Here is a 19,602-nt window from a genome sequence, read left to right on the forward strand (position 1 = left end):
AGTGTGAAATGTTTGGGGACCACTGGTTTAGGATGATGTCCTCAATCACTTCTACAAAGTCCAATAAAAGCTATTTCTCATCCACCCACCCACCCCTCCATCAGGAAGGACTAGGTATGTTCTGCTGCCCTTCAATCATACAGGAAGGATAATAACATTTCATTCCATTCAATCCTAAAGTGATTTGTAACCCACCACCAGCCAAAACTGGTCATTTTGGGAAAGCAGCCCCATGATGCTGCACACCTAGGCAGAGTAGGTATGTCTATGCAAACACGGTCTGTTCCTGAAGCCTTTCCCACAGCTAGTCACTAGGTGTGAGGGGGGAGTTCATTCAGCCCCTGCTTCCACTTAGTATTTAAAAACACCTTAGTGTCCCTGTCTCTGCTGGCCTTAGATTTCTCATCTTGTCCATTTCCTGACATCTCAGCTGAGGTGACTGAGTGGTTAAGGCAATAGACTGCTAATCCATTGTGCTCTGCACGCATGGGTTCAAACCTCATTTTGATTGGATGTGTTTAGTCTTCACTCCTCCTTTCTAAACAACCATCTCCCCTGCAGCTGGGATGGGATTCGGGAGTGGCGGTTCCAGGAAGGGCAGGGCGCTGGCTTCCCTGCCCAGCTTTTCAAGGGGCCTGGCAAGTGGTGGTTCGAGCCGGGGAGGGACATTGCCTTCCCTCCCCAGCTCTGGGAGGGGCGTGGGGTGTCGCCACTCGAGCGGGGGCGAGACGCTGGCTTCCCTCCCCAGCTGTGGTTGGGACTTAGGGAATGGTGGTTCGAGTGGGGGCAGGCAGCGAGCTCCTTGCTTTGGTCACAGCATCAGAGCCAGCGTGAGCCCCCTCTCCGGTGTGCACGGGGGGTGGGGAGCATCTCTCCCTCCCACCCAGCCCCAGGAGGCTGGTTACAGGTAGGCAGGTAACCTGAGCCCAGCAGCCCTTCCCCCCTGCCAGCCACGTCGTTTGCATTTTTACTGACCATTTCCATCCTAGCCAATTGATTCCCTGGATTTGAATTCAAACCCTCGGCCGTTACAGGCTATACTTACTATTTTGAAACATGAGAGACTGATTCAGAAAGATTGGAGAAAATTGGTTGCACATCTAGTCACTCTTAGCCACAAGAGTGAACAAAGAGTAAAACAAACAGAACAACAAAAACGTCCTTCCACCAAGATTTGAAAGTATGCTGTCCCCCGATCGGTCCTTTGGTCAGGTGTCAGCCAGGTTCACTAAGCTTCTTAACCCTTTACAGGTAAAAGTGACATTAACCCTTAACCCTCTGTTTATGACAGGAGGGGAGCCAGCACCCTGCCCCCGCTGGAACCGCCACTCCCCAGGCCCCTCCCAGAGCTGGGAAGGGAAGCCAGCGCCCTGCACCCGCTGGAATTGCCCCTCCACTGTCCCCTTCTAGAGTTGGTTCGGGAACACAGCACCCCGCCCCCGCTAGAATGGCCACTCCCCAGTCCCCTCGCAGAGCTGGGGAGGGGAGACAGAGCCCTGCCCCTTCAGGAACAGCTGCTCCCCAGTCTCCTGGCAGAGCCGGGGAGGGAACCCAGCGCCCCTCCTCCGCAGGAACGACTGCTGCCCACTACTCTCACAGAGCTGGAGAGGGAAGGCAGCGCCCCTCCCGTGCTGGAACAGTTACTCCCCAGTCCCATCACAGAGCTGGGGTGGGAACGCAGTGCCCCGCCCCCGGAGGAACGGCCGGTCCCCAGTCCGCTCGCAGAGCCATGGAGAGAACCCAGCGCCCTGTCCCCGCAGAAACGGCCACTCCCCAGTCCCCTGGCACAGCTGGGGAGGGAACCCAGCGTCCCGCCCCTGCGGGAATGGCTGCTCACCAGTCCCCTCATCACAGAGCGGGGGAGGGAAGGCAGCGCCCCGCCCCTGTAGAAACACTACTCCCCAGTCCCATCACAGAGCTGGAGAGGGGAGGCAGCGCCCCGCCCCCGCAGGAACCGCCGCTCCCCAGTCCCCTCGCTGAGCTGAGGAGGAAACCCAGCGCCCGCCCCCCCACTTGAACGGCTGCTCCCCAGTCCCCTAGCAGAGCTGGGAAGGGAACCTAGCTCCCTACCCCTCAGGAACGGCTGCTCCCCAGTCCTCTCGCAGAGCTGGAGAGGGAACCCAGCACCCCGCCCCCGCAGGAACGGCTTCTCCCCAGTACCCTCAAGTGACGAACTGGGAATGTTCTTAATGTTTTCTCTGAGTACTGTGTTGGTGCCTCAGTGTCCCCATGGCAGTTCTTAAGTATCTGGCAGAGCAAAGGGCCAGTGTACCTAAGTGCCTGACACTCTGTCTCCTAGCAATTTATGGCCTGGGCCCCTCCTCTGCAAGGTGCCAGCTGAAGGTGTTGGAGACAAAGAGATTAGGTGACCTCCTGTCCCTGAAAAGGAACTGAGCAGAGAAGAGGAGCTGGAGGGAGTTGTTAGGCTGGAGCTGGCTGAGGGAGGACGTGGGGGTCTGGTTCACTGCCCCCCAGGATGGACCTGGCCGAGGGGTTCGGTTTGCTGTACTTACAAGCTTTATTTTAGACCCTGTTCCTGTCATCAAATAAACCCCTGTTTTACTGGCTGGCTGAGAGTCACATCTGACTGCAAAGTGGGGGTGCAGGACCCTGTGGCTTCCTCAGGACCCTGCTGTGGGGGACTCGCTGTGGGAAGCGCACGGAGGGGCAGAGGATGCTGAACGCTCCAAGGAGAGACAAAGGAGGTAAAGACGTGAGCTTCTTGCCCTGAACAAGTCTGCTCCAAGGGAGAGGAGGCTTCCCAAAGTCCTGCCTGGCTTTGTGGGGAGCAGTTCCAGAGCATCGCCCGGGGACTCTGTGAAACCTCGCAGAGCTGGAGAGAGAAGGTAGCGCCTCTCCCCCGCTTTAACGGCCGCTCCCCAGTCCCCTGGTAGAGCTAGGAAGGGAACCCAGCACCCCAACTTCGCTTGAACGGCCACACCCCAGTCACCTCGCAGAGCTGGGGAGAGGAGACAGCGCCCCAGTACCCTCGCAGAGCTGCGGAGAGGAGACAGCGCCCCGCCCCCACTGGAACGGCCGCTCCCCAATCTCCTCGCAGAGCTGGGGAAGGAAGGCAGCGCCCCGCCCCCGCAGGAATGGCCGCTCCCCAGTCCCCTCACAGAGCCGTGGAGGGATGATAGCGCCCCTCTCCCACTGGAACTGGAACTCCCCAGTCCCCTCGCAGTGCTGGGGAGGGAACACAACACCCCGCCCCCGCTTGAACGGCCGCTCTCTTGTCTTTTGGCAGAGCTGGGGAGGGAATCCAGCACCCTGCCCCCGCAGGAACGGCCGCTCCCCAGTCCCCTAGCAGAGCTGGGGAGGGAATCTAGCGCCCCACCCCTGCTGGAGCTGCCGCTTCCTAGTCTGCGCAGAGGCGGGGAGGAAATTCAGCACGCCGCCCCAGCAGGAATGGCGGCTCCCCAGTCCCCTGGCAGAGCAGGGGCGGGAAGGCACTGCCCCGCACCCTCTGGACCAGCCACTTCCCAGTCTGCTGGAATAGATGGGAGGGGAACCCAGCGCACCTCCTCCACTGGAACGGAGGCTCTCCAGTCCCCTCCCAGAGCCTGAGAGGGAAGGTAGCCCCCACCCCCGCTGGAACAGCCTCTCCTCATTCCCCTTGCAGAGCCGGGGAGGGAAGGTAGCGCCCCGCCCCCGCTGGAGCAGCCGCTCCCCAGTGCCCTAGCAAGGATGGCGAGTGAACCCAGCGCCCCTCCCTCTCTGGAAAGGCTGCTCACCAGTCCATTGGCAGAAGTGGGGAGGGAACCCAATGTCCCGCCCCCGCTAGAATGGTCGCTGTCCAGTCCCATCGCAGAGCAGGGAGGTAACCCAGCGCCCTGCCCCCACTGAAACGGATGGTCTCCAGTCCCCTCGCAGAGCTGGGGAGGAAATCCAGTGCCCCTCCCCCACTGGAACAGTCGCTCCCTAGTCCCCTGGCAGAGCTGAGGAGTAAAGGCAGCTCCCCACCCCCGCAGGAACGACCATTCCAAAATCCCCTCGCAGGGCTGGGGAGGGATTCCAGCGCCCCGCCCCCGCAGGAACGGCGGCTGCCCAGTCCCCTGGCAGAGCTGGGGAGGGAACCCAGCACCCCGCCCCCGTGGGAAAGGCCGCTCCCCAGTTCCCTCTCAGAACTAGGGAGTGTTGGTGTCACTAGGCATAACCCTAGGTAACTCGGGTGGGTGGAAGGCCAGGAGTGTCGATGAAGCCCTCCTGTTCTAGGCCAAAGCGAACCAAAGCCCCTCCATGTTGAACTCTGCTCGACCTAGAAAGCTATCAGTTGCAGCACAGGTCAAACCGGTCTGAAGCAGTAGTGATAAGGCCTCCGTGTTGAAGGACAAGATAACTGGCAGAAGGAAAACTTACTAACGAGCTGTCGCAGCCAAGGTTACTTAATGCACCTGCGCTTACCTACAGGGAAAGGAGGGGGGGGAAAGAAAAAGAATTTAAAAAGGGAAAAGCCGCTTATGTGTGTGTGCAGGATTTGAGATTGTATTCTCCCTCGCACCTTATTTGAGCTCAAATAAACTTGTGCTTTGCTTCTCCACCCTGGTGTTTTTATTCGAGCTGAGCACACTGGGCCACGAACCGCTGTTGCTTGGCCTCGCGCACTGTCTGTACCAGCAACAGGAGGGAAGGCAGCGCCCCATCCCCACTGGAACGGGCACTCCCCAGTTCCCTTGCAGAGCCGGGGAGGGAAGGCAGCACCCCTCCTCTAAACAAAAGGCCGCTCCCCAGTCCCCTCGCAGACCTTGGGAGGGAACCCAGCACCCTGCCCCCCTGGAGCGGACGCTCCTCAGTCCCCTCGCAGAGCTGGCGAGGGAACCCAGCGACCCGCCTCCGTGGCAATGGCCGCTCCCCATTCACCTCGCAGAGCTGGGGACGGAAGGCAGAGCCCTGCCCCCTCCCCAATGGCCATCGGTCAGTTTCCTCGCAGAACTGGGGACGGAAGGCAGAGCCCTGCCCCCTCCCCAATGGCCATCGGTCAGTTTCCTCACAGAGCTGGGGTGGGGGGGCAGCGCCCCGCCCCCGCTGGAACGGCTGCTGCCCTGTCCTCTCACAGGCTGGGGAGGGGGGGCAGCGCCCCTCCCCCGCTGGAACGGCTGCTGCCCTGTCCTCTCACAGGCTGGGGATGGGGGGCAGCGCCCCGCCCCCGCTGGAACGGCTGCTGCCCAGGCCCCTCTCACAGCCAGGGAGAGAAGTCAGCGCCCCTCCCCCGTTCGAATAGCCAATCCACAGGCCCCTCCCAGAGCTAGCAAGAGAAGCCAGTATCCTGCCACCGCTCGAACTGCCACTGCCCAGGCCCCTTCCAGAGCTGGGGAGGGGAGCCGGTGCCTCACCCCCTCTGGTACCTCCGCTCCCCAGGCCCTTCATGGAGCTAGGGAGGGAACCCAGAGCCCAGCCCCCGCTTGAACTGCCACTCCCCACTCCCCTCCCAGAGCTGCAGAGGGAAGCCAGCGCCCCACCTGTGGTGTTATGAGTATAATATAATATCTCAGTGAAAGGTGATAGGGCCAGAAAGAGTTAATTAACTCACCTCACCGACTGACCTGACCCATGGGTGAACCTTAAGGACTGGTTAGCAAGATATGTAAATGAATAAAGCTTTGAAATGCAAGTCTGCATTGTTGGACGTAGAAGGGTAGAGGTTTGCTCAGGTCTTGGGATGTCAGCAAACAGGTCTTGTCTATTGCTCTAGTTTTAATTCAAAGATCAAAAAAGGGAGTATTAGCATTTAAGATCATACTAGAGTGAAATAGTTTTATTGTCTATATGTCTCTTTGAATGTTATGGTAACCTGTATCTCAACTGTTTAATGGATAAATTACTCTGTGCTAATGGCCAGGATGTTTGGGAGAAGGAGTTAAGCCTATTGTTTTCTCAGGCTGAAAGGCTGCGGGAAATGTATAAGAAGCCTGGGATACGATCCTTCTTCATCTCAGATCTGCTTTGGGTTTCAAGAGGGGGAAACTTTGAGCCACAAGGATTGAGATCCCCAGTCATTGACTGGAGCCACCCTGAATCTGGAAATTGGACTATAACATAGGGACTATTTCTAAAAGGACTTTTGGCAATTACAAGCTCACCTTTACTATGTATCTAAATCTCAAGAATTGAATTCAAGTCTGTCTGTATATGGATCTTTTAACCAACACTCTCTCTCTTTTCTTTACTAATAAATTTTAGCTTAGTTAATAAATATTGGCTATAAGCGTGTATTTTGAGTAAGATCTAAGTTGTAATTGGACCTGGGTATGTGGCTGATCCTTTGGGATTGGAAGAACCTTTTCTTTTATATTATGAAGTAAGATTTTCAGGAATCATCATCATATGTTTGACAGGTGTGTCTGGACGGAGGCCTAAGGCTTGGCACTTTAAGGGAACTGCATGGTTTGGACTTCTAAGTGACCAGTGAGGTACTATAGAAGCCCTTTGTGCTGGTTGGTAAATCTAAGTATTGAACTAACCACCAGCATTTGGGGTTTGTCTGTCCTGTTTTGTTTGCAGTTCACCCTGATTGAGTGACCTCAGCTGGCTCCCACGAGCAGCACCGTCACAGTGGCATAGACGTGCAAGGATCCACAGAACCAGGTCAATTAGGCTTTGGGTCAGAATCCCACGCTATCCAAATTTGAGATTTGGGATTTAGAATTTGGTTGATTAAAGATCAGTGACCAAGAGACAGAAGGCATCAGCAAAAGCAATGAAACTGCAAGCCCTGATGGACAGCCTGCAGTTTGAACATGAGCAAAAACTGGCAGAAATTCGAATGAGAGAGAAGCAAGCCTTGGCCCAGCTGGAGGAAGAAGCTGCTGAAAGAAAGGAGGAGGCTGATGAGAGAGAAGAGAAAGCTCGTAAGGGGCGTCTGGAATTACTGGCTGCTGAGGAGAAAGCTCGACAAGAGGCAACACAAGCTGGAACAGGAGACTCACAAGATGCAACAAGAAACTGCCAGACTTCAGCTCCAAGTCAAAGAAGCAAGGAAAGAACAGCAGAAACTGTATCCTCTTGAAAATCCAGCTTATAACTATGTTGATATGTGGTATTACTCAGAACAGTTTTCTGTGTTTAACCAGTTTTGCTATAGTCAGGGAGAGGGGGAGTCTAACCTGGTGGGTAATAGCTGTTTGTCTGTTCAAGAAAGCAGTGTGTCTGGGAATGAAGTTTCTGAAAGTCTGTCTAATGTCTCAGAAGTGAATCTGAAGTTAGGCCATGGCTACACTTACAGTTTTGCAGCGCTGGTAGTTACAGCTGTGTTCGTACAGCTGTGTAGGGCCAGCGCTGCAGTGTGGCCACACTGACTGCTACCAGCGCTACAGTGTGGCCACATTTGCAGCACTTGCAGCGCTGTTGGGAGTGGTGCATTGTGGGCAGCTATCCCACAGAACACTTCATCCCATTTTTGAGCTGTGGCTTGTGGGAAGAGGAAGGAAGTGTGCTGGTCTTTCCGCTTCCTGTTCCAACGCCCCGTGGTGCTTTGCTACACATTCCGAGCAGTTTGGCTGCATTGTGAGTCTGCAGCGCAATTTCTGAGATTTCTGTTACAAATGGAGCCTGAGCTGCTGAGGACCTTGCTGATGAATGTTGCCAGCATGTCACGCATGGCAGTGGAGCTATTCCTTCATCTGCAAAGTGACAGTGAGGAGTCAGACGATGATATTGAAACGCCTGAGGCTCAAGACACTCAATTGCTTGTGGCAGTAACAGACGTGCTTAGAACGTGAAACACTGCCTTTGGGCTCGGGAAACCAGCACTCAGTGGTGGGATCACATTGTCCTGCAAGCGTGGGATGACGAGCAGTGGCTGCAGAACTTTCAGATGAGAAAAGCCACTTTCATGGGACTGTGTGCTGAGCTCGCCCCTACCCTGCAGCGCAGGGACACGAGATTGAGAGCTGCCCTGCCAGTGGAGAAGCAGGTGGCTATTGCAATCTGGAAGCTGGCAACTCCAGACAGCTACTGATCGGTGGCGAACCAGTTTGGAGTGGGAAAGTCCACCGTTGGAATGGTGCTGATGCAAGTTTGCACAGCCATTAATCGCACCCTGCTACGAAGAACTGTGACTCTGGGGAACGTGCAAGACATTGTGGATGGCTTTGCACAAATGGGTTTCCCTAACTGTGGAGGGGCAATAGATGGGACGCATATTCCTATTCTGGCACCACCCCACCTGGCATCAGAGTACATGAATCGCAAGGGGTATTTCTCCGTGGTTCTGCAAGCGCTTGTGGATCACCGTGGGCGTTTCACTGACATTTACTCAGGATGGCCTGGAAAGGTGCATGATGCACGCATCTTTCGGAACAGTGCCCTGTTCAGGAAGCTGAGGGCCGGGACCTTTTTCCCAGACCGCAAGATCACAGTAGGGGACATCGAAATGCTCACTGTGATCCTTGGAGACCCCGCTTACCCCTTAATGCCATGGCTCATGAAACCGTATACAGGGAAGCTTGACAGGAGCAAGGACCGGTTCAACTACAGGCTGAGCCGGTGCAGAATGACTGTGGAGTGTGCTTTTGGCCATTTGAAAGGGCGCTGGAGGTGTCTTTATGGGAAGCTAGATTTGAGGGAAAGCAGCATCTCCGCTATTATATCCGCGTGCTGTACCCTCCATAATATTTGTGAAGGGAAGGGTGAAAGATTCAGTGAGGAATGGACCTCTGAGGTTCGACGCCTAGAGGATGAATTTGCACAGCCAGAGAGCAGGGCTACTAGAGAGGCCCAGGAAAGGGCTTCAAGGATTAGGGATGCCTTAAGGGAGCAATTTGATGCTGAGAGCCAACAGTAATGTTTGGTGTCTTTGCTGTGCTCCTTTCTACCTTGGGGTACAATATTTACCACTTCCTGCAATAATAAAATGTATTGTAAAAGCCATAAAATCCTTTATTCAAAGTACAGTACATAAAAGGCCAGGGGGGTGAGGGTGGTGGACTGTACATTCAGAGGTTTGAATATGTCCTGTTTGGATTACTGTTCAATGTCTGCTGCACTTCAGGATTACTATGCTGCAGGGTAATGGGGGTGGAGTGCACAAGGTAAGAATTGTAGTTATCAGGGCTGGAAGGTGATGGTACAGGTGTTGGGGGCAGCTGGGGGTAATAAGAAACTTGCTGCTGGAGAAAGGTGTTTTGTGCAAATACTGGGGAACAAGAAAGAGAGCTTTGGGAGGGGTGTGAATTACCACGGTACAGATCTGCCTGCATGGCTACGAGAGACTCAAAAGTGTCAGTTTGGCGAGCCAGGAGGCTTATCATGTGCTTTGAGGTTTTTTTGGTAGCGAATTCCTTTCTCCTGCTTTCTGTTTGCCTCCACTCATACATTTTCTCTCTCCATTCCTGCATCTTCCTACTTTCTCTGTTGTAGTGATTCATTACTGCTTTAATCAACTCCTCTTTTGATTTTCTTGGATTTTTTCTCAAGTTCTGCAAGCGACATGAGGGCGGTGATCCGGCTGCATTAGTCAGGGTCACTAAAAAAAACATAGATAGAAACATGTAATACACAGAGGCTACATTATTTATTATCACACACTGAAGGAGTTTTTAGACTTTTTGTAGCATCATTCCCACATACCTAACATAACACAGAGAGGCCAGGGAAGTGAAGGCATGTCGAGCAATGGGGTGAGAGTTTCTGCCCCGACTTCACCTGGGAGGGGGAACTGACTGATGGCTCACTGGGGTTTATCTGCACTGGGTACAGGAGGTAGCTGGTGGCCTGCACAGGGGACAGTAGGGAACATGAAGGTGGCGAGCTGCTGGCGGGGGCGGGGCGGTCCGCGAAACTGCCGGCCTGCTGCTGAGGGGGGGAAACGCACCGCTGGGCTGGCTGCCTGCTGGAAAGGGTGGAGGGGAGACCGGAGCACACCGCGGGGCTGGCTGCCTGCTGGAAAGGAGGGGGGAAGACCGGAGTGCACCACGGGGCTGGCTGCCTGCTGGAAAGGAGGGGGGGAGACCGGAGCGCACCGTGGGGCTGAGGGGGGGGACCGCGAACCTGGCGCCCTGCACTCAAGTATCCCTAAATTCTCAACAGGGTTTCCTACTGTCAGATATATCACTGCTCCGTGTTACCTGGGAAGAGAGGGAGGGTCTTCTACAGCAATGTGGATACCGCCCTGGCCCCTATGCAGCTTGCCTGTGTGCAGCCATGGTCCCCCCACCCCTTGCTGCACAATGGATCGGAGGAGTTAGCCTGACCTGGACAAGGACCACGGTGGCTCTCCCTATAAACTTGCGAAAGCACATTGCCCACGCTCTGGCTGCAACTTTTCACGAGATTACCAAGGCTGATTACAGAGACATGATAGAGCAAATCAATGGGCTATTCCACGTTTAGGCATGCATGCAGGCAGCCATAACCCAAACCCTCCTCTCCCAAAACATAAAAATCTACTTACCCCAAGCACGATCCTCAGTTTCTTCCTCACCAGCAACTTCCAGCTGCTGCGACTGGCTAGCCTCCTCCTGGCTTGAGAAGAGCTCCTGGCTGCATGCCTCCTGGGACTCCGGGGTGTCTCCCTCCACCCAAGTAGCCTCACTGTCGGCTTCCTCTACACCCTCCCCCACTTCTCCCTGCTCTGAACTCTCCATCGTGCTCCTAGGATTGGCAGTGGGGTCACACCCAAGTATGGCATCCAGCTCCTTGTAAAAACGGCAGGTTGTGGGGGCAGCTCCTGAGCGGCGATTTCTCTCACGGGCTTTGCAGTAAGCACTCCGCAGCTCTTTTATTTTTACCCTGCATTGCAACGCGTCCCGTTCATGGCCCCTTCTCAGCAAGGACTGCGATATCTGCCCATAGGTATCATAATTTCTCCTTCTGGAGCGCAGCTGTGCTTGCACAGCTTCCTCACCCCAAACACTGATGAGGTCCTGCAGCTCTGCCTTGCTCCATGCTGGGGCTCGTCTGGGGCGTGGAGGCATGGTCGCTGATTGATTGAATGATTGATTGCACTCCACAACTGGCTGAGCAAACAGGAAGGGGATTTTTTAAATTCCCGGGGCATTTAAAGGTGGGGTCAGCTGAGCCTAGGGCAGTGGAGTGTGCATGATTACCAGAGAGGCTTCTAAGGAATGCTGAGATACCTCCTTATACCCCGGAGGTCAATAAAAGCGCTGGTGGGTGTCCACGCTTGCTGACAAGTGCTGGTGATCCAGTGCTGGAATCCCTACACCTGAGGCTCGACTGGGTGTACAGCCAGCGCTGCAACCAGGGAGTTGCAGTGCTGGCCGTGCTTTGCAAGTGTGGCCACATCCTAAGTTGCAGCGCTGTAACCCCCTCACCAGCACTGCAACTCTCTAGTGTAGCCATGTAGATCAAGAGCAAAATGATCTCATTGGGGAGGAAAATATTTCTCAGGAGCAGATTCAAGTAAATGGTCAGATGAAAGCCCTAACTGAGGAAGGAAAGGGTAGATGGGTAATGGATTGGTGGCTAGTGGAGCTTGTAAAAGTGAACCTGAAATGGGTAACTGTGATTTGCCGAAAGTAGCTCAGTGTAGTGAAAAAAGCAGCAGCTTATCTGTTGGAAGTGGCAATGTGCCTGGTAGAGAAGGTTTGGAGGAGCCTAGTCATCCTTGTGAGCTGATGGCTTTATCTGGTCAGCAGTTTGGGAAGGCAGAAATAGTGGAAAATGAGTGTCCCTATCCCTAACCTTTTTCCTGTGTGGAAAAATGTGAAAGTGAAGAAAACATGCCTGTATCTGTCAGGGGTATTGACTTGCCTATGGAGGAAGCTACCTCAGTTTCCAAGCAGCTGTCTGTGAACAGCCTTGTGTGCTGGGACAAGGGAAAGGAAATCCCAAGCTGTGTGTCTGGTGAAGGAGAATGTGTCTCCGGGTATGTCCAGACTACCCCGCCGTATCGGCGGGTTAAAATCAATTGCTCGGGGATCGATATATCACGTCTAATCTAGATGCGATATATCGATCCCCGAGCGCGCTTATATCGATTCCGGAACTCCACCAACCCCAACGGAGTTCCGGAATCGACACGGAGAGCCGTGGACATCGATCCCGCGCCGTCTGGATGGGTGAGTAATTAGATCTTAGATATTCGACTTCAGTTACGTTATTCACATAGCTGAAGTTGCATATCTAAGATCGATTTCCCCCCCCTAGTCTGGACGAGCCCTCCGGCTCTTCTGTGTCTGTGGAGCAGACAGAAGGTGCCTTTCAGCCTGTGATGGTTGAGGGTAATTCAGTTGTCTCAGAGTTGGTTGTAAATACAGCTAAAGCCCAGGAAGGGAATGGTCCTAAGTTTGTGTCTGCTGGGGAGAAGGCCCTGTAACTAGGTTGCATCCAGTTAGTGTCTTAGCAAAATCCCAGAGACCAGACAATTCTGGTGCTTGTAGTTTGCCAGTTGCTAATGTGTGGTTGGAAAAGGATGTAGTAACTCTGTCTAATCAGGGAGATACCCTAGCCAGGGCACAAGGAGAGCAAAAAGATTATTTAATTGTGTTACCTACTGACAGTTTGACAACTTGTAGCAAGAAGGAAAAGATTCCTGAGCTTGTTCATGGCCAAGGGAAGGAGAATGCTTCTAACCTGTTATCTAGAAAATCTATAAGTTTGCCTGAAAAGGAATTGTGTAGGAATCTGCCTGATGGGTCAGAGGTGATTCTGGATGTAAGTGAGACCCAGTAAGAGTCTGTGGGGGCTCAAGAAAGTGTTCCTTTAGAGCAAGCCCTGGGTGAAGCAGGGAAGGGCAGAGTTTCTGTGAGAGGTGAATTGCTGCTTAGAGAAGCTGCTAAGGAAAGAAATCCTCATGGTAATCTGTGCAAGCAGTTTGGTACAACTAAAGGGTGTGGAAGTGATTTAATCAAGGAAGTTTCAGTTCCTAACAGACAGAAATTTTCTATTGTAAATGGATCCACTGACTTTCCTTTTGAAAAATCCAGTGTGAATGGCTTTGAGACTGTCTCTGATGAAGTAAAAGTTGTTAAGGAATTTAAACAGCCCTATGACCAAGTGCCAAGGGTCTGAGGAGAAATTTGGTTACTGGTGTTTCAGAGCAGAACAGTTTTATGGCCAAATGCTTGAGGATGCAGAGGAGAGCAAGCAGACTCTCACCCTCCGACTATTTGAATTTGTGTGGTATCTCTGTAAAACAGGGTCCAGCCTTGGAATGGGTAGCAGCTGAAGATCTAAAAGCTAGTGTCTGTGTTGATGCAAATTACCTGACTGGGAGGGAGAAGAAAGACTTGCTAATAGCTGTTAGCGCAGAGAGCCCACCCCTTAAGCCAGTGAATTCTATTAAGCAAGAGAAATCAGGGTGTGATCCTACAGAAGGAGGAGGAAAGAGAAAACTGAATTTTGCAAAGGGAAGCCGCAGGTTAACCCTAAAATGTCAAAACCCCAATGGTATTGAGCCAAAGGTATGGCATGACAAACATAATTATAGATGGACACTTGCAATGAATTTGTTGTTATTGCTAATGGTAAATTTTGTAACTAGCGTAATGCTATTACCAACAACTGTAAAAATGTACAATGTGCCTAATCTTTTGGAAAATCCCTTGAACATGTTAACAGAAATATATGAGAACACACTTTATGTTAAAAGGCCTTGTTATACTGATGTTTCACTGCTAGTGCCTGTAAACAGTCTTGGAACTTTTCACAGAAGAAAAGACATTCCAGACCTGATGTGCTGTATGAAAAGGGAAACTGAGGCACAATACCATATTGCTTTCATGACTAAATGCCAAGATTCCTACACTGTGAACAACATTAATATCTATATTGATTTAATGTTAATTGAGTTCCAAACATTTGCCAGAGCTTGTATAGATAAAATAGCTAGTTTCTTTAGCTCTTGGCAAGATCATATGAAACATACAGGAATCCTGCTGCGAGAGCAGATCCAATCCACTATTGTTCTAACCAAGTTTGGCCTTAAGTTTGTAAAGAGATTCAATCATGTTATTGAACATGAATTTGGTAAAACATTTCTGTTACACACTAATATGGCTTCTAACCCAGTACAAGCTGTAATAAAACCAAACCCAGGATGCAGAGCTTTTGGGATGCAGTCAGTGATGTTAGTGTCATCCCTTCCTGCATCAATTTTGCATTGAGGGTGTGATGTTATGAGTATAATATAATACGTCACTGAAAGGTGACAGGGCCAGAAAGAGTTAATTAACTCACCTCACCGACTGACCTAACCCATGGGTGAACCTTAAGGACTGGTTAGCAAAATATGGAAATGAATAGAGCTTTCAAATGCAAGTCTGCATTGTTAGAGGTAGAAGGGTAGATGTTTGTTCAGGTCTTGTGGTGTAAGCAAACAGGTCTTGTCTATTGCTATGGTTTTAATTCAAATATCAAAAAAGGAATATTAGCATTTAAAATGATACTTGAGTGAAATAGTATTATTGTCTATATGTCTCTCTGAAGGTTATGGTAATCTGTATCTGAACTGTTTAATGGATAAATTATTCTGTGCTAATTGCCAGGATGTTTGGGAGAAGGAGTTAAGCCTACTGTTTTCTCAGGCCGAAAGACTGCTGGAAATGTATAAGAAGCCTGGGATACGATCCTTCTTCATCTCAGATCTGCTTTGGGTTTCAAGAGGGGGAAACTTTAAACCACAAGGATTGAGATCCCCAGTCACTGACTGGAGTCACCCTGAATATGGACATTGGATTATAACCTATGGACTATTTCTAAAAGGACTTTTGGCAACTACAAGCTCACCTCTACTATGTATCTGAACCTCAAGAATTGAATTCAAGTCTGTATGTGTATTGATCCTTTAACCAACACTCTCTCTTTTCTTTTCTAATAAATTTTAGCTGAGTTAATAACAATTGGCTATAGCGTGTATTTTGGGTAAGATCAATGTTATAATTGGACCTGGGTATGTGGCTGATCCTTTGGGATTGGAAGAACCTTTTCTTTTATATGATGAAGTAAAATTTTCAGGAAACATCACCATATCTGACAGGTGTGTCTGGACGGAGGCCTAAGGCTGGGCACTTTAAGGGAACTGCGTGGTTTAAACTTCTAAGTAACCAGTGAGGTACTGTAGAAGCTGTTTTGTGCTGGTTTGGTAAATCTAAGTATTGAAATAACCACCAGCGTTTCGGGTTTGTCTGCCCCATTTTGTTTGCAGTTCACCCTGATTGAGTGACCTCAGCTGGCTCCCACGGGCAGCACTGTCACACCCGCCAGCACAGGAAAGGCCGCTCCCCAGTCCCTCCCCAGCTTTGTGAGGGAAGGCAGCGCCAAGCCCCCGCAGGAACGGCCGCTCCCCACTCTCCTCGCAGAGACGGGGAGGGAACCCAGTGCCCTGCCCCCGCAGGAACGGCCGCTCCCCAGTCCCCTGGCAGAGCTGGGGAGGGAAGGCAGCGCCCTCCCCCCCCGGAACGGCCACTCCCTACTCCCCTCGCAGAGCTGGAAGGGAACCCAGTGCCCCGCCCCCACAGGAACGGCCACTCCCAGTTCCCTCTCAGAGCTGGGGAGGGAAAGCAGCGCCCCGCCCCCTCTGGAACAGCCACTCCCCAGTCCCATTGCAAAGCTGGGGAAGGAAAGCAGAGCCCCGCACCTGCTGGAATGATGGCCCCTCAGTCCACTCACAGATGTGGGGAGGGAAGGCAGCACCCTGCCCCCGCAGAAACGGCCGCTCCCCAGTCTCCTGGCAGAGCTGGGAAGGGAACCCAGCGCCCCGCCCCTGCAGGAATGGCTGCTCCCCACTCCCCTCGCAGAGCTGGGGAGGGACGGCAGCGCACTGCCCCTGCTGGAACAGCTGCTCCTCAGTCCCCTCGCAGAGCTGGGAAGAGAACCCAGTGCCCCACCCCTGCAGGAACGGCCACTCCCCAGTCCCAGGGCCGGCTTAGGAAGTGCAAGGCCCAATTCGAACATTTTCGGCGGGGTCCTGGCAGGGATGACTTAAAAAAAAAAGTGGAGAAAAAAAAGCCTTTCATTTCTTTCATGTATTATTTACTTTCCATAACTATATAAATAATACAATTAAATATTATGTACATTGCATCACATATGCTGTTGATTGCTTATTAATGACTGCCATTTCACATGTGTGGGTCCCTGCCACTCCCTGCAGGTGTGCACATGTGTGGGTCCCAGCTACTCGCTCCCCCCCTCATTGAAGCAGGTATGTAGGGTTTCTGCCCTGGAACTGCAGGGCAGCAGTGGACATGGGGCTGGTTGGAGGCAGGGTCTAGCTGCAGGCAGGGCAAGGGGTGCAGGGCTGGCTGGAGATGGGGGTGTGGGGTGGGCTGGCTTCAGGCAGGGCCGCAGGGGGATGCAGCAGGGGTTGGGAGGGCTGGAGACAGTGGAGTGCAGAACTGGCTGGCTTCAGGCAGGGGAGTGCAGCGGGATTGGCTGGAGACAGGGCAGGGGGGTTGGGGCTGGGTGTGGGCAGGGTGTGCAGGGCTGGTGCGGGCAGGGGTGTGTGGAGGCTGGCTGGCTTTGGGCAGGGCTGCGGGGGGTGGCTGGAGACAGGGCGGAGGGTTTGGCAGGGGCTAGCTGTGGGCACAGAGTGCAGAGCTGGCTGGGGGCAGGGCAGGGGGTGCAGCAGAGGCAGCTGGAGCCCCAGCCCTTTAAATAGCCCAGAAGCCTCCCTCTATCCCAGGGCTCTGGGGGTTATTTAAAGGGCCTGGGGCTCCCCTGCTTCTACCCCGCCCCAGACCTTTTAAATAGCGGCTAGAGCCCTGGAGAATACATAGGGGCGGCGGGGCTCCAGCGGCTATTTAAAGGACGGGGTGGCAGAGGCAGCTGGAGCCCTGGCCCTTTAAATAGCCCCCTGAGGCCCCCGCTATCCCAGGGCTATGGGGGCTATTTAAAGAGCCCAGAGCTCCAGCTGGGAGAGCGGGGCTGCTTGACGCGCTTCGGCCGTGGCTCCGGCTCTCGGCACAGGGCCCTCTTAGGCGCGGGGCCCAATTCCTGGGAATCGGCTGAATCGGCCTAAAGCCGGCCCTGTGGGGAGGGAACCTAGTGTCCCGCCCCTGCTCGAACAGCCGATCCCCAGTCCCCTCGCAGAGCCAGGGAGGGAAGGCAGCTCTCTGTCCCCTCAAAGCCTGGGGAGGGAACCCAGTGCCCCACCCTTGGTGGGACACCCACTCCCCAGTCCCCTCGCAGAGCTGGGAGGGAGGGCAGTGCCCAGCCCCCACTGGAATGGCCACTCCCCAGTCCCCTGGCAAAGATGATGTGGAAACACAGCGCCTCTCCCTTGCTGAAATGGCCGCTTCCCAGTCACCTCATAGAGCTGGGGAGGGAACCCAGCGCCCTCCCCCGCTCGAACGGCCGCTGCCCAGTTCCCTTGCAGAGCCAGGAAGGGAACCCAGCTCCCCGCCCCCACTGGAACGGACGGTCCCCAGTTACCTCGCAGAGCTTGGGAAGGAACCCAGCACCCCGCTCCGTCAGGAACGGCTGCTCCCCAGTCCCCTCGCAGAGCTGGGGATGGGAGGCAGCGCCCTGCCCCCACCCCAATGGCTGCCGCCCGGTCCCCTCGCAGAGCTGGGGAGGGAAGACAGCTCCCCGCCCCCGCTGCAACTGCCGTTGCCCATTCCCCTCCCAGAGCTGGCGAGAGAAGCCAGCATCCCGCCACAGCTCAAACCGCCACTGTCCAGGCCCCTTCTAGAGCTGGGGAGAGGAGCCGGCGCCTCACCCCCGCTGGAACCGCCGCTCCCCACTCCCCACCCAGAGCTGGGGAAGGCAACGCCCCGCCCCGCTGCAGCCGCCAATTCCCAGGCCTCTCCCAGAGCTGGGGAGGGAAGCCAGCATCCTGCCACCGCTCGAACTGCCACTGCCCAGGCCCCTTCCAGAGCTGGGGAGGGAAGCCAAGGCCCCTGCCCCGCTCGAACTGCCACTGCCGAGGCCCCTACTAGAGCTGGGGAGGGAACCCAGCACCCCACCACAGCTGGAACGGCCGCTCCGCAGTCACCTCGCAGAGCTGGGGAGGGAAGGCAGCGCCCCACCCCCGCAGGAAAGGCCGCTCCCCAGTCCCCTGGCAGAGGTGGGAAGGGACCCCAGCGCCCCGCCCCCGCTGGAACGGCCACTTCACAGTCTCTTGGCAGAGGTGAGAAGGGAAACCAGCGCCCCACCCTCACAGAAACGACCGCTCCTCAGTCCCCTTGCAGAGCTGGGGAGGGAATAGAGCGCCCCACCCCTGCTGGAACGGCCGCTCCCCAGTCTCCTTGCAGAACTGGGGAGGGAACTGTCACGGAGTGTGAGGGGGTCTGATCCTGCACCCCCTTCCTGGGACCCACAGTGACTCTCAGCCAGCCAGTAAAACAGAAGGTTTATTGGACAACAGGAGCGAAGGATACAGCAGAGCTTTCAGCGCAGTCAGCACCCCTCAATCAAGTCATTCTGGAGTTTCAGGGTGCTTGGGTCCAGCACAGGATCCCCTGAAGTCCCCTTCCCGCTTCAACGGCAGCTCCCCAGTCCCCTCGCAGAACTGGGGAGGGAAGGCAGCGCCCCACCCCCGCAGGAACGGCCACTCCCCAGTCCCATCGCAGAGCTGGGGAAGGAAGGCAGCGCCCCGCCCCCGCAGGAACGGCCGCTCCCCAGTCCCCTCGCAGACCTGGGGAGGGAAGGCAGCGCCCCGCCCCCACAGATACAGCCACTCCAAAGTCCCCTCACAGAGCTGGGGAGGGAAGGCATCCCCCCGCCCCCTCTGGAACGGCCACTCCCCATTCCCCTCACAGAGCTGGGAAGGGAACCCAGCGCCCCGCCCCTGCAGAAACAGCCGCTCCCCATTCCCCTCGCAGAGCTGGGGAGGGAAGGCAGCGCCCCACCCCCGCAGGAACGGCCGCTTCCCAGTGTTGGTGTCACTAGGCATAAATCTAAGCCTTAGTGAACCAAAGCTCCTCCATGTTGAACTCTACTTGAACTGCAGCAGCACAGGAACCAGCAAACAGCTGTCAATAGGGGAGTTTCAGTGGGAGTTCTGTTGGAGGAGCAGGTTTTTGTAGTGTGTAGTTTGTGGATTGTATTGTGTAGTGTGTGTGTGTGTGTGTGTAGGCTGCTAGGGGCAGTGTGCTGGGAGAGCAGCGGAACCCTGATTAGGGGTCCTATATAAGGAGCCAGCCAGTCAGGCAGCAGCACAGACAGTTGCAGCAGCACAGGAGCCAGCAACCAGAGCTGTAAACAGGGGAGTTTCAGTGGGAGTTTCCAGGGGCAGGTTGCAGGGGAGACTAAGACAGAGTAACCGACAAGCAAGTCAAGGGATAGGGTGGTGGTCTGGTGCCTGCTGGGGGCTTGTGTTGTGTTGACTACCAGGCGTCAGGTGGGAAGGCCATGACTGATACAGAGGCAGCAGTGAAAGACACAATGAGTATGACTGGATGTGGAAGCTGCGGCACGTACATGATCCTGGAGGGGGCACCTGAGAAGAGCTTTGTCTGCATGAAATGCCGCCTGATAGAGCTGATGGAAAAGAAGATCCGAGGACTGGAGATGCAGGTGCAAACTCTGGTTGAGTTCAGAAGGGGGTTTGAGCAGACGATGGAGCACAGACACGAGGGGGCTGAAGGGATAAGCTCAGACATGCAGATGGAAGCAGGACCAAAGAATTCAGAGGAGAGACTGCTGGGGGAGGAAAGTGGACAGTGGAAGCATGTGACTAAGAGAACCAGGCAGAGGAAA

Source organism: Gopherus flavomarginatus, chromosome 6 (assembly GCF_025201925.1).
Source record: "Gopherus flavomarginatus isolate rGopFla2 chromosome 6, rGopFla2.mat.asm, whole genome shotgun sequence".
Lineage (NCBI taxonomy): Eukaryota > Metazoa > Chordata > Testudines > Testudinidae > Gopherus > Gopherus flavomarginatus.